Genomic DNA, 14,968 nt, shown 5'->3' with positions numbered 1-14,968 from the left:
GCGGCTTGACGGTTCCTGCCCCCCCCCCACCTATCAGCTGTTGGGTGGGGCGGGCTTCCTTTGGTAGACCTGGCCTCCGGCTGAGTCCCATTGGGAGGCCATGTCTACCCCCTGGCTTTCTTGGCGGTAAACGTGGACTCCGAGGAGGGGAAAAAGTCCTCCTTCAGAGGCCAGGTCTACCTATTGGCTTCTATGGGCCTCCGGAGGCCAGGTCTACTGCCAAGAAAGCCAATGGGTAGACCAGGCCTCCCAATGGGACTCAGCCGGCGGCCAGGTCTACCAATAGGCTTTTATGGCGGTAGACCAGGCCTCCAGACGAGGACTCCAGACGGGGAGGGGGAAATGGCAGGGACTTACAATTTAATTTTTATCAATAAATAAGATCACTATTAAGTATGATATCAAGTTTTATTCAGTGTACCTATAGTTTAATTAAGACTTAAAACTTTAATTAAAGTTTATTAAGTTAATAAACAGTGTACCTACCTATACAGCTTAAGTTTGAGCAATTTGGCTCTCAAAAGAAATCTCAGTCGTTGTCCTGTTGATATTTGGCTCTTTTGACTAATGAGTTTGCCGACCCCTGGCCCAGAAGATGGCCAAGAGGCCCTCCCTCCCATGAAGTGCCTAAGTCCATAGAATAGAAACCTCCCCCTGCGAGCCAGCGGGGAGGAAAGAGGGCAGCCAGGGACGAGCCTCCGGCCTTCTCTCCCCCTGCGAGTTGAAGGCGAGCTGTCACCTGTGCTCACCCCGGGGTGAACGTGAGGATAAGGGGCCGTCGGCAGCGCCCAGGAGCAAAGGGGCAGCCAGCGTGGAGGTGGACCTCCAAAGGGAGAGGCTCCCGCAGGAGGTGCGGTCGGCACCTGCGCGCCTCGCCCGCACCCCCAGCCTGGCTCCCACTTCCTCCGATGGAGCTCCCTGCCTTGCGATCCCAGATAGCATCTGTCTCCCCCCCCCCCCCTACACGCACCGTTACCACTCCCGGCCATCCCAGACAGACGGCTCGCCCCCCCCCCCAAAAAAAACCCCTGTCTCCTCGGAGGTCAACTTTGGGCAGGCGCCTGGTTTATTCAGGGGCGAAAACGCACGGGAGGTTTTTTGCCTTGGACTTGCCACTCTCTAGATGCACATTAAGATAATTCGCAGTGGGTCGCCGTGTTAGTCTGTCTGCAGTAGTAGAAAAGGGCCAGAGTCCAGTAGCACCTTAAAGACTCGCAAGAATATTTTCTGGCAGGGTATGAGCTTTCGTGAGCCTGTGGCTCACGAAAGCTCATACCCTGCCAGAAAATATTCTTGTGAGTCTTTAAGGTACTACTGGACTCTGGCCCTTTTCTACTAGATGCACATTGTCACCCATCTCTAAAATTCTGCAAGGGGGCTTTATTGTTGAGTTCTGAGAATTTGGCTGGGGATAATGTGCATTTGTGTGTGTGTGTAAAGTGCCTTCAAGTCGCAGCCGATTTATGGCGACCCCTTTTGGGGTTTTCGTGGAAAGAGACTAACAGAGGTGGTTTGCATTTGTGTGTGTGTGTGTGTGTGTGTGTGTGTAAAGTGCCTTCAAGTCGCAGCCGACTTACGGCGACCCCTTTTGGGGGGTTTTCAAGGCAAGAGATTAACAGAGGTGGTTTGCCAGTGCCTTCCTCTGCACAGCAGCCCTGATGTTCCTTGGTGGTCTCCCATCCAAATACTAACCAGGGCTGGTTTGCATTTAGAGAGCAGCAAATCCATGGCAAACCACCCCCCACCCCCCCGTGCGTCTGACTAGTGGCGGCGCGCTCCTAGCAAGCGCATTACTTGGAAATAAGGAACCTGGAGGTCAACCAGGCTTACTCGCGAGTCACTTGGTTAGGCTGGGGGTGTCAGTCGCCTTAGGATTTACTTTGGGCTCTTCCTTTCCTCTCCCAGGATGATCGGCTAAACCCTTCAAAGAGCTCGTCTCATCTGAAGCCGTAAACTTTAGGTCGCGATCCTTAGGGCAGTTCGTGGGCAGTCCCGAAACTGGTGTCATGCGTGTCGTGGAAATCTGTTCCTAGAAGTATACCACGGGAGATTTACAGTTTAACTTGTGCGGCCTGATTGTATTTTTTTTCTGTAGCAAAACTCATTGAGTTCCGTTAAGTCTTACTCCTGGGTAGTCTTACTCCTAGGTAAATAGGCGTAGGATTGCACCTTCTGAACTTCATTTCAATGGGGGGGGGGGGGGAAAGCATTCGATGCATATTTAATTGAAAGTGAAACACTTTATGGCGTTCACCTCCAATCCTATTCAAAGTGGAGCCTAATCCTACGCAGAGATAGGCTGCAACATGCCTAACTCTTTATCTACGAAAGTTTATACTACAATATTAATCATCAATATACGATAGCACTGTTTACTGGGTCAGGCAACCAGACTAACACGGCTGCGCCTCTGGGAACGCAGGATTGCAGCCTGTAAACCCCAACAGACTTCAGCGAGATCAATTCCCAAAGAAAAAAATGCATATACGGGGGTGGAAAATGTGCACAGGGTTGCAGCGTTAACGTGAAAGGCCGTTTATGCACGAGGAGGTTTTTGCCTTGGGTGTTGCCGCTCTCTAGATGCACATTCCCCCCCCCCATCCGATTTCTCAAAACTCTACACGGGGGGGGGTTATTTTTGAGTTTTAAGAACTTGGTTGGGGGGGGGGAACGTGCCTCTAGAGAGCGGCCAACACCCAAGGCAAAAAACCTCCTCGTGCATAAATGGCCAAAGACAGACGCCGGCTCTCGCCTTTCTTCTCTGCTTTCCAAACATACTTTCTCCCCCCCCCCCCCTCTCTCTGGTTCCGCTGCCCAGGCACCATGACGTCATGCGCACCCCTCGCCAGCTCCCTTCCTCCTTGCCTCCCGTGACGTCACAATCAGCCCACAATTTAGCCTGGGAATCGCGCGCTCTCGCCTTCCCCCTTCCTGCCCAGCGGCGCCGGAGCCCGGGGCTCCCGACCCCGCCCCGCCCGCCCGCCCGCCCGCCTGCCCGCCTGCCTGCCTTTGCTTCCTTCCCCGCCTCTGCAGCGTGACCGAGCCGGGCTGGCTGCTGCTGCCTCTGCCCGCTCCGCCTCCCCTTTCCTGCCGGGATCCCGTCGTCGCCACCTTAAATTTGCCCGCTGGTTTTGAGTACGAGGAGAGAAGAAGGTAAAGAGGCGCCGGGTCGGCAAGCTGCTCGTTTGCAACTCCGGGTCCCCGAAGCGGGAGGGGAGGGGACGCCCAGCTGTTGCTTTTGCAGGGCAGATGCTTCCCCCCCAGATCTTCGCTTTTTCAGGGCAGATGCTTCCCCCCCCCCGATCTTCGCTTTTGCAGGGCAGATGCTTCCCCCCCCCCCCGATCTTCGCTTTTGCAGGGCAGATGCTTCCCCCCCCCCAGATCTTTGCTTTTGCAGGGCAGATGCTTTCCCCCCCTTAGATCTTTGCTTTTGCAGGGCAGATGCTTCTCCCCCCCCGATCTTTGCTTTTGCAGGGCAGATGCTCCCCCCCCCCCTAGATCTTTGCTTTTGCAGGGCAGATGCTTCCCCCCCCTCCTAGATCTTTGCTTTTGCAGGGCAGATGCTTCCTCCCCCCCCCCAAATCTTTCCTTTTCCAGGGCAGATGCTTCCCCCCCTAGATCTTTGCTTTTGCAGGGCAGATGCTTCCCCCCCCCCCCAGATCCTGCTCGAGGGCAGGGCGGAGCGCGCTCGCCTCCCTGCCCGCTTGAAGCGTCCGGGCGGTGGGTTGGGCCGGGCCGGGCCGGGCGGTCCAGCAGCCGGAGCCGATCCTGCGAGGGGGGGTGGGAGCGCGCGGGGACGCCGAGGCCGCCGGATCTCTTCTCTCCCCCCCCCGCCCCCACTCCCTTGCATCAGCCCATGCAAGGAGCGGGCGGTGGTTGGCTGGGAACCGCTGACAGACACGGCTGGCTGGCTGCTGAAAGGGGTGGTGGAAGCGGAGTCGGCCGGGAGGGTGGAGGGAGCCGGGGGTGGTTTCCAGGCGTCGTTCCTGCAAAGCCGTGTTAGTCTGTCTGCAGGAGTAGAAAAGGGCCAGAGTCCAGTAGCACCTTAAAGACTCACAAAAATATTCTCTGGTAGGGTATGAGCTTTGGTGAGCCACAGCTCCCTTCTTCAGATACTTCTTCTTCAGGTATCTGAAGAAGTGAGCTGTGGCTCACGAAAGCTCCTACCCTACCAGAGAATATTTTTGTGAGTCTTTAAGGTGCTACTGGACTCTGGCCCTTTTCTAGGTGGAGTAAGTTTAGGTCGAGAACCAACTGATGCTGCTTCCTGCCCGCCAGCGGCTGCGAGCGCTGCTGTTGGGCATTTGGCAGACATTGGCCATGTAGGCACCTTGGATTTGCCGCCCTCTAGATGCACGTTTCCCCCCATCCAGATTCTCAAAACTCAACAATAAGCCCCCATGCAGAGTTTTGAGAATCTGGATGGGGGGAAACGTGCATCTAGAGAAGCAAATTCAAGGCAAAACCTCCCATGCAGAAATGGCCAAAGTCAGTATTGTCTACTCAGACCGGCAGCGGCTCTCCAGGGTCTCAGGCAGAGGTCTTTCCCATCACCTACCTGTGTGTGTGTTAAGTGCCGTCAAGTCGCTTCCGACTCATGGTGACCCTATGAATGAAAGTCCTCCAAAATGTCCTATCTTTGACAGCCTTGCTCAGATCTTGCAAACTGAAGGCTGTGGCTTCCTTTATTGAGTCAGTCCATCTCTTGTTGGGTCTTCATCTAGAGAGCGGCAAATCCAAGGCAAAACCTCCTATGCATAAGTCTCTCTGGATAAAGGGGTGGAGGTGTGTGGGTTGACTGGCCGGCTGGCACTTGTAGCCCAAGCCCCTGGTTGTTCTCCCCTGTCAGTAAGCGATCACGGATGCAGGACAGATAGGTGTATGAGGCCATGACCCTGATGCTACTCAGAGGCAAGTTCCATTGCGAGAAAATATTTCCTTCAGCTTAGGAACACAGTGACCTGTGCGAATCCATTTTACTGTGGTAAGCATTGGAGAGCCACAGGTCGTCATGCATGTTCTCCACATGTGATATGTATGTAAAAGTTTTCCTGAGCGGAAGCAATATGTTTGTAGGGATTGTTTGCAGGGTAGCCTTTTAGGATCAGGGTGTTGGATTCGAAATTTAATTTTGCCCTTAAGTGAAGAGAGGCATCCATTTCCCTCCTTGAAAGTTTTGAAGAGTACTCAGAAATTGATGCCATAGTTTGGGGGTGATTCTGCTGGTGATCGTGACCCTTCTGTGATAAGCGTCAACCTCGGATTGACAGGAATTGAATTGGGTGCGAGCTGTGAAGAAAACACAGTTGGCTTCCTGTTTATTTGGAATATGTTGTTCTCTTTTAAGAATATAATCTGTAGCTATCTGAATTGATAGGGTAACAGTAAAGTTTAATCCATTGGGTTAACAGCCATTGGAATAGTCCACCTTTCCACTTCATGATAGGAAAACTATGCATAGTCATGGCAGCCCCTTTCACAAGAAGAATCATCTGGAGTTATGGACAATAATCTGCTTCACTCACAACCTGTTCTCCTTTACTTTAACTGGCTAACAACCCTATTTGCAAGGAGCATTTTAAACTGTAATAAGTGTAGTCCTGTGACTCCTGTGGTAAGAGCAGTAATGAATTCAACATATGGTGATTACATAGCTTATAAAGAACTTCTAAACAGTTTTTGTTGAGGTGTGTGGGGAGGTTATGTTCTTTGGGCAACAGATCAACAAGCGTCAGACTGTAGGACGCTAAAAACGGAACAGGAAGGATCAAAGTATACTATCCAAAATGTCCCATGCTGTATTTGTTTTAAATAAAAGTATCTTCATTAAAGAGTCATGAGGGAGGATCACACAACCAACCTGAACAGTACTTCTTAATTCGGCTCTAGATGCATCATAGGTATTGATACTCCGGAGTAGTATATTTCTTAGTGCTAGCCCCAATAATAAACTATCTGCCTCATTCTGCACCAGTGTAGTTTCTGTCTTGGCTTCAAGAGCAGCCCCCCTGTAAAGCACATTACAACAATCAAGCCTTGAGGTTACTGTTATGTGAATCATCAGCACAGCCAGATTGACTATCTTAAATGGGGGAAAGGGTATGGGTAAAATGCTGTTGGAAGAATGTGTTTTTCACCACCAGGGACTTTATGGGAGTCAACAGTATAAAACAATTATCCTTTGCTGGCTGTCCAGAAACACTGCAGGTGAGGAGAAAGGGCGGCCTGAAGTCCCATGTCTCCCCCAACCCCCAGGTTCTGAATGACACCTGAGGAGGCCCTGTGGCACCCCATTAGGAATTACTGCTGTAGGAAAAGGTAAAAATGCTCCTTCCCAAGCATGATTCACTTCCAATCGAGAACAGAGTGAGAGATTTGTTTTCCTTAAAGCGATTTGGTTAGGCCAAGTGCTAGAAAGCAAAGCTTGTCGGTCCTCATAGAAGGAAGTGTTTTACATCACAGAAGCGTTCAGTATCATCAGGTTGTCACCATATACTGATGTGTCTGGGAGGAAGCAGGAAAACCTAAAAAGTAACTGTGAAACAGGAGTGACGTTTACTTTTCACTTGGGGGATTATGCAAATTGCACTGGAATCTTTTATTGGACAGAGATATGCGAGTACAGAGGCACTGTCGAGGGGAATTTATTTTTGTCCAAGTTTTGCTTCTTGGGATTTTCATGATCAGAGACAGATTGACAAAATGTGATAACTTCCTTTCCCTAGCTTTCCATGTACATATTAAAATCTAATTGAACAACAGATCAAAACCCAATATGGGAGACATGAAGCCACATTAGTTTAAAAAGTGAAAACCTCTGCATGAAGAACTTATTTGCGCATGGACTTTGAACAGCAAACGATTCTGTGTTGTGGAGATCCTTTTTGTTGATAAGGAAAAGTAATACCATTGCTTAGTCAGAAAGGTTTGCTCTCAAGCCAAGGTCCTTCCTTTCCAGGAGAAAATATGCTGATTAAAGCACATAGGAAAAGGGGGCAGGAAAGTATTGCATCAGTTCACCGTGACTAACTCCTATCGCCCTGCGACCAGCATAGCATGGGTGCAATCCTGCTCATTTCCAGTGCCAAAAATTAGACCTCACGAGAACAGCTGTAGAAATGACAGAGAAGGTTGCAACTCTGAGAGATGCTCCTGTAGCACCCTTGGAATCTCTGAAGCCACCCCATAATTGTGCTGTTGTGAAGTGAAGAGGCCCCCAGATGAGTCACGTATAGGAGGTGTTAATCCAGACATGGCGATTGCACAAACAGCATGGTGATGTCACCCTCCTCTTTTCATGCCGTCTTTGACACAAAGAGCCCAGTTAAGAGAGGTCTCCGTGGCCCAGCCGATAGGAGGGGCAGCTACTGATGCAGCAACAGGCTCTCAGATAGATGGTCAAATCCCCCGGCAACCCAAACACAACCAGCAGCTGAACAGGAAACAAACCTAGGTCAGGGACAAACCTAGGGCCACCCAGAGCATGAAGGTGGAAAAGACTGGGTCAGACAGAGGAGGGCAGCAGCTGGCTACCTCCATAGCCCAGTGTCTTGGGGGCCTGTACGTAGATGCCCTAGCCACACTTGCCCTTCCAAGGAATAAGACTCCTGCATGAGGCTCACCATGACGCTCAGAAAGTCCATCCTCCAAACATCTTTACAAACATACAACCCATTATAGGTTGAAATAAGTATGTCAAAAGCAGCGTTAAAATACATATTAATTTACTTAAGTGATTTAAAGTCCTGAACATTTCTCCAAAATATTAAAGTGTTTTTGAGTTTCTGACTAGCACTGAATTTTCACTTCTGAAACACATTCTTTGCAAGGCTGATCCACTAACAGAAGCTTAAGTTATTCAGGGCCAAACCACACGGGAAAACATTTTTTCTTGAAGGGCTGCAGCGACTGCAAAGGCCTCTGATATCAGCGCCTGGTACTGGGTGGGGGACGACATTCTCTCCAACTGCAAGTGACTCCCTTCTCCTTTGGGTCCCCGTGCTGTTTTTCTGAAGGGAGGGCGACAAAGATGTTGCCTGTCTGATTTCCTGAATGTAATAACTGTGTGGGGTGTAGTAAGGGATTGGTTTTAATTACCAGCATGGAGAGGAAGTGAGAAACGTCTCCCCTGGCTGCATCGTCCCAATCCGGTTTTCCATTTATGTATGCCCTGGGCCTGAATCTTGGGGAAGCAATTCATCAAGAGAAGAGTACTTAGTGCTCACCAGCAAAGGTGGTTGTGCTTCCCTTATCTGTTTAAAATTGAGAGCGTTGTTGATGCAGTATCTGGTCATCATATTTTGTGGGGTGTGTGTGTGTGTGGAGAGATGCTCTGTAATCATGATATTAAACTATACACCTTGGAGTGTTTAGTGGGGGATATACAGAGGATGTTCATAGGTCATACCTTTAGATATGGGTTCACATTCCCAGGGAGACCCCCTTTCCGTGTGGGTGTCTCATCCTGCAACTCCCAACTGTAACAGTGGGACACGGTTTGTGGGTATCTGTGGTGGAGTGCCTGAGGGAAGATGTTATCGGTGTTCCTGCTCTGTTATTAGACATGGCTAGTTGTAGTTTGTATAAGGTGATATGTTTGTGCAGAGTGACTAAATTCCCTCTGATGCAGACATGGGGACAGAGAGATGCCACACGTCTGTTTCTGTTTGCAGGGGCCTACATGCTCCTGGTGCTGGCCTTCTGGGTTATGTGAAACCTATGTGGCATGGAGGAGTCATCTGGAGTTTTCCATTGGTGCAAACAGGGATTTTTTAAACTTGTGAAACCTTCAACAGAAGTGACTTAACCAGCCTCCAAACAGCTTTTGAGCCTTACAGTAAAGGCACTAGATGCCTTTTATCAGCTTTGGCTGATACGCCAGCAATGGCCATTCCTCCAAAAGAGTGATCCATGCTCTAATTGCATTCAGTTTAGATTACTGTCATGTGCTTTATGTGGGGCTGCTTTTGAAAACGGTCTGGAAACTTCAGCTTGCCTAAAATGCAGCAGCTGGGCTGTTGTCGCGGGCAGGGTATAGGGGGCATATCACCCCAGTGGCGAAAGAGCTGCTCAGGCTGCCCATTTGTTTCCAGGCACAATTCAAGGTGCTAGTTCATACCTCTAAAGCCCTGAGGGGCTTGGGGCCAGGCTTCTTCAAACAACTGCCTTCTCCCATATTGTACAGCCCGGCAATTACGATCTGCCCGAACTGCCCTGCTCTCGGTTCCCCTTCATTAGATTTGAGGTAGGTGGCAACCAAAGACAGGGCTTTTTCAGCAGTGGCACCTCATTTGTGGAATGCCCTACCTCTTAAGCTTCTCCTGGCGCCTACATCACTTTCTCCCAGGCCAAAACATTTCACATTGGCCAGGCTTTCAGTTAAGGGGTTGATTTTTTTAAAACACGATGTTAATCTGGAAATTGTTATTGTTAGCTGTCAGTGGTATGTTTTTATGCTGGTGTGGGGCTTTTTAAAATGCTGGATTTTTTATTTTTATTTTGTCCGTTGCCTTGGACAGGTTCCTGGAGAAGCAGCATAATTTTTTTTCGAAATAAATAAGAATTATTGAGCTAACCATGAGCCTGCGTATTTATCTGTTCCACTCTCTAACACCGGTAGAACCGTGGTGACTTCCACATGGGGACAGGCTTGTGTGGTTGCCTGTTACTGGTAGAGCAAAGGGGCAATGGATTTCCACATGGCAGGTTTCCCTGTAGTTTCCCTGTGCCAGTCCCTTGGCAGTAGACGCCCTCCCCCTCACTGGGGCTTTTTCAGTATTTTAAAAAATGAATATCATGTTATATTGATATACTGTTTGCATGGGTGTAACCATGGGTGTAACAGGTTTGCTGAATTCTCCGCTTTCATTAAAAAAAAAAATCTAGCCCCTTTGCTTGTGAGGCTATACTGTTCCCCTTATTTCTCTGCAACAGATGGAGCTGGAGCCTTACTTTTTATAAAAATGAAAACTGGGGATTCAGAGAACCTGTTACATATACTGGTTTTTGCGTATATTGATGTACTGATATTCCGTTGTTGATTAACACCCACTACAATGGTAAGGGGAGAAAAGGGGGGCAGAGTTTGGAAAATGGCTGCATGATGTATGGAAAAGCCTGAAGTTTTCCACCTCCATAGCAGCCATTCAGGCTTCACTGCAACGTACAGCGGATTTGAGAAAATGCAGAGAAAAGCTGGGGAATGTACCATGATGCTGTGGGGAAACAGGACCTTCCCCCTTTCCAAAATTGAACCTGGTGGAAAATGTCCCGTGTTAGTTTTGAACACGTGGATATGATTCTTGGAAAAGAACTGTTGACGACAGTCAAAACCAACACGTTTCCATTATTTTCGGGGGGTTTGTCTGAAGGATGGGTTTGTAGGCAGTCACTGAAATGCAAAGATCGGCTGCTTGGTTTACCCCAACACAAGGGTTTAAATAAAAGTGGATAGTAGAAATCTCGGGTGTATCCTTCCTGTTAATACTAATTGATTATTACTTGTCAAGAATAACTCGTTCCGGCCTATTGTTGAAGCTGTCATTATTGCCCACAAATGTCTAAGTGCTTTGTAACACTTCTTATCGCAGTAAGAAGACAAAAACCAGAGCTACCCATTGATCTTTCTGGCTGAGGACAAAGATGGTTGTTATCTTAGCAAATATGTGCTCCCCGCCATATTGGCGGAGATAATGAGATGGGGACACTTGGAGGGGAAAAAACTGCCATGTAAGAGGGATGTCTTATGCACTTGCTGGATTCTCCCTTTCAGATGGTCCCAGGAAGGTTTTCTCCCAACTAGGCTCTGAAACACCAAGGGAAAGATTTAAAATGGCCTGTGGTTCAGCTTTCTCTCTTGTATCTGCCCACTTGTGTGGTGGTTGTGTGAACGGTTGAATCATGATGCATCTCTCTTTGCTGTCCTGCTAGCTTCCATGGTTTGTTCCCCACTTCTCTTAACAAATTCTGTAGTAATTCTTTTCTCATTTATATCTGTGGCACAGAAGATTGCTGGCTTTGCGTTACTTTCTGGACTTGCATCCTGTGTATAGGACACACATTGTTCAATAGACAGATGAAGTATGGAAATGAGAGGCATTTTATGACCCTGAGGTACTTTGGACGAGGACGGACCCTTTTAGATACAAAGCATTTGGCAACCCTGGCCAATAATTAGCCTAAGTGATATGAGTGTTTTTACCTTTGACGTTTTTCTTTATGTCCCGTGTCCTTCAAGAAGGCAAGCTACGCTAATGATTGGTACAGAGTCTGGTTTTGGAAATGGAAACATACAAATAATTTATCAATGCAGGCAAAAAGCTGCCTGCCCATGCATGCTTATGTGATGCGGTCTGGCGAGATGTTCATTTAGAGGGCACGGCTGCTGGCTTAAGGTCAGTATCTTAAGTAAATCTTTATCTTGCAGAGTCCAACCAGCTTCCAGACTTTATCAGGGCTGTTTGCATAGCCTTGACTTCTGTTCAGATGGTTCTCACTGTTGTCCTGGTTAAAGCCACCTCCCTGTATAGGCAGGAGAACTTGTGTGAAGAAGAGCCGTGGCTGGTTCTTGAGATGGGAGGCTTGGATCAGGCAGTGGAGAGAGTCCCACCGGTTGCCAGTCGGCGAGGCTGAGGCCAAGCTGAGCTCCTCTGCATTTTTCACAGCCTTGTGGATAGCAAAATGTCTTGAGGTGGAAACTCCAAGCAACAGTTTCACTGGAGTAATAATTATTTGTGCAAAAGTGGAGGTTGGTTGGAATTCTCAAGCGTTGTGCTCAGTTTTCTTAAATCCTTTCAGATTTTTGGATAAGCCTGTGTGTGAGTTAAAAAATGCAAGAATAGGCTTGCTGCGTACGACACAAAAATGTACTTCCTTTAAGCTCTGTTTAAACCCAGAAGTTTAGAGGGCAATGGAGCCTCGACACATGTTAATTACCAGCTCAGCATGCTTATCAGGTGCAAGTTAATCCAGTTAAAATTGGCTCTGGCTACTTGTCCCCAAAGGATGCACTGAAATAATAATGGTAGAGGCAAAATACCTACTTATTTGATTGTAGCTGTGTAGCATTCTCACTCAGTCCCAATGGCAGGTGGTTCTGTTGGGGCTGGTAATGTGGAGGAATCACACAATACTGGTCTGCTAAGTAAATACATTGTGTTATAAAACCTACGTATTATCTCTGTTTGTGTTTTTTACAGACTGAGTTCGAATTCAGCAGGTGGGCAGTTAATGCACCGACTGCCTTAACTAGTTCATAGTAAATAGTTCCAGAGGCTCAGTGAGGAGGGATGGCACCCGCAGCCAGGAAAAACACAGCAGCTCCACCAAACAATGAAACCAAGTCTACCCTTCTCCTTACCAGACTGTAGGTTTCAGAAGAGGAACTCTTGTCCAAACAGAAGCAAGCTGCTCCTTAGGCAGGAAACAGAGACAGCAAAAGCAGCCACCCGGTTAGTCTGTGCCAGGCCATGCCTGTCCACCCTGCCCAGGTACCAGCAGGCAGCTCACTTGCCAGTAGGAAGGTCTTTGTTGCCCTTCGGAGCCCCCCATTGACTACAGAGTGGATAAAAATCAATGTTTTTTTTTTTAATAAAAAATTTGGATTTTTAAAAATTTAAATTGTTTTTTTTTCCAGGAGAAGATTAGCAGGTGAGCTTTTCTACAAAAAAGCCTATCCACAGCTGAATTTTTCCCTCTGCCATGTCCCTCTGTGGGGGACTGGAGAGTGTGCACTGGTGCAACTAGTAGGGGTGGCCATCAGCCCTTGTGAATTAAGGATGAACTTTACAACACTCTGCAATATAGGGAGGGCTCCATGGCTATCAAGATTGATAGGGAAGGATTCCTTGATGTCAGGAAGCCTGAAAACCGCTGAGCCGTGATTTTAAAAATTGCAGTTCTTTTCATTTCAGCTCAGTGATCCTTCAAGCTGGTTTAATTTTGCAAGGGTATAGCATGGCTCAAGTACCTTGCCCTCTGCAGCGTTGGGGGTACAGCCTAATGTTGCCTTCATGCTTGGGGATAAGCTTCACTTAAACTGCGGGTGTTGCCACGGTGCCATTTTCCTGTCGTACGTAGGGGTAGTTACCCACTGTTCTCAATTATGCATAACAGAATCCTGATTCTGGCCTTTTGGAAAAGAAAATTTGCTTTGCAGAGGAGACATTTGGAATGAAGAAATAGCAGGAACCAGGAGGTACTCTTTGTATTAGCTAATTTGGGTTCTAATTTTACCCCCTCTCCTTTTTTTAGCACTGTTTTACCAGCAAGTATGCCAATTTGCATGCTTCGGTGGTAAATCGTGTGCCTTTTCCTGCATCGCATGTGCTTCTTTCTACCAGCATGAACTGCTGGCAGGAGTCCGCTTCCAGCTTTGAAGCAGTCTTGTACAGCAACCTTCCGTTTGTGGTAAACTTCACACAACATGATGGCTACAGGAGAAGATTAGCTGCTTATTGCTCAGGGATAAGCATCCTGATGACATCATAAAAGGTTGCTGCCTTTTCTACACAGGAAACCGCCGGGTAGCCCACAGAGCCTACTTGTATGACTTTCCTGCCATAACGTTTCACTTTGCTCCACTGAAAATGTCAGAGGTTTATTCACGGTGCACATCTGCAGTGTTGGTTTGGGTTTGATTTGAATTTCCAATTCTCTTTCTTACAGACATGCTTATGTAAGCAGTCTCTTCCAGGATTGCGGGCTTGTTTATTTGCGTGTCTGGTTAAAACCAGGACAATAACCAAGCGACGCAAGTTCGGGACTTTCGTTTGACTGGCGCGTCACGTGTGGAATGGCTTTTTCCTGCCCCCCTCTGTTTTTTGCACACACACACACACACACACACACACATACACTCTTAAAGGGCTGTTCATGTTGGCAATTGTGGGTCCTCCATTTTGTGAATGCGAGGGCCTTCTGCTCACAAAAGGGTGCTTTTGGATCCAACCCTGTCCTGTCCTAGTATATCATTGCATGAGAAACCTTAACCTTGTGTACAATCATCTCTATTCCAGTCTAGCTGAATTTCTCCTATTTTTTCTCCTTGAAAATTCACCCTCCTCCAGGCCATGTTACTTTGGTGTAAGCGAGATATTAAGGCTTAAGTTAGTTTTGGGTGCTGCTGTCTGTATTCTTATTTATTTACTTCATTTGTGCCCGACCTTTCTCCCCAATGGGAACCCAATGCGACTTACACTGTTCTTCTTGGGGAGGGGCTGTGGCTCAGTGGCAGAGCATCTGCTTGATACGCAGAAGGTCCCAGGTTCAACCCCTGGCATCTCCAGTTAAAGGAACCAGGCAAGTAAGTGATGTGAAAGATCTCTACCTGAGACCCTGGAGAGCGCTGCTGGCATGAGTAGACAATTCTGACTTTGATGGAACAAGGGTCTGATTCAGTGTAAGGCAGCTTCAGGTGTTCATGGGTTCCCTTTTATCCTCACAGCAACCCTGTGAGGTAGGTTAGACTGAGAGACTATGACTGGCCCAAGGTCACCCAGTGATCTTCCATGGCATGAGTAGGGATTTGAACCTGGGTCTCCCAGAAACAACCCAACACTCTTAACTGCTGCACCACACTGGCTCCCTTACCAACACCTTGCTACTACTGTTAATATTCAGAATTAACATATCACATCTCTCTGTGATACTTGAATTTTAATTGTTCTCAGAAGTTTTCTTGGTATATTTCTTTACTTAAAAAAAATGTCAGGGAGCATTACAACATTCAGTTGGTGGGGAAAACTGGGGTTGCCAGCACTGTCTCAGCAAATGTTGGGACATTTTGAGGGTGGTCTGGCCCAGGAGGGTGGCGTTTGGAGAGGATGTGACATCACTTCCAGGTGAAGCTCTAGGAATTTCTCCTAATGTATCTGGTAAAGACCATAGAGACATGGGAAAATTGCTAGAGAGTACCTGTGGAAGACCTTTTCTAGCCATTTTTACTCCCACTCCTCATCTTCTTGGAGGT

At 47.9% G+C, this 14,968-nt stretch overlaps 1 non-coding gene across 1 annotated transcript; it reads left to right on the top strand.

Moving 5' to 3' along the window:
• The first annotated feature begins 14,212 nt into the window (after positions 1-14,212).
• TRNAI-GAU (transfer RNA isoleucine (anticodon GAU)) lies at positions 14,213-14,284 on the top strand. Its single transcript has one exon. It is a non-coding gene; the product is annotated as a tRNA-Ile (tRNA).
• Positions 14,285-14,968: the final 684 nt, after the last annotated feature.

Source organism: Euleptes europaea, chromosome 10 (assembly GCF_029931775.1).
Source record: "Euleptes europaea isolate rEulEur1 chromosome 10, rEulEur1.hap1, whole genome shotgun sequence".
Taxonomy (NCBI): Eukaryota; Metazoa; Chordata; class Lepidosauria; order Squamata; family Sphaerodactylidae; genus Euleptes; species Euleptes europaea.
This window is presented reverse-complemented; position numbering and strand designations above follow the sequence as displayed.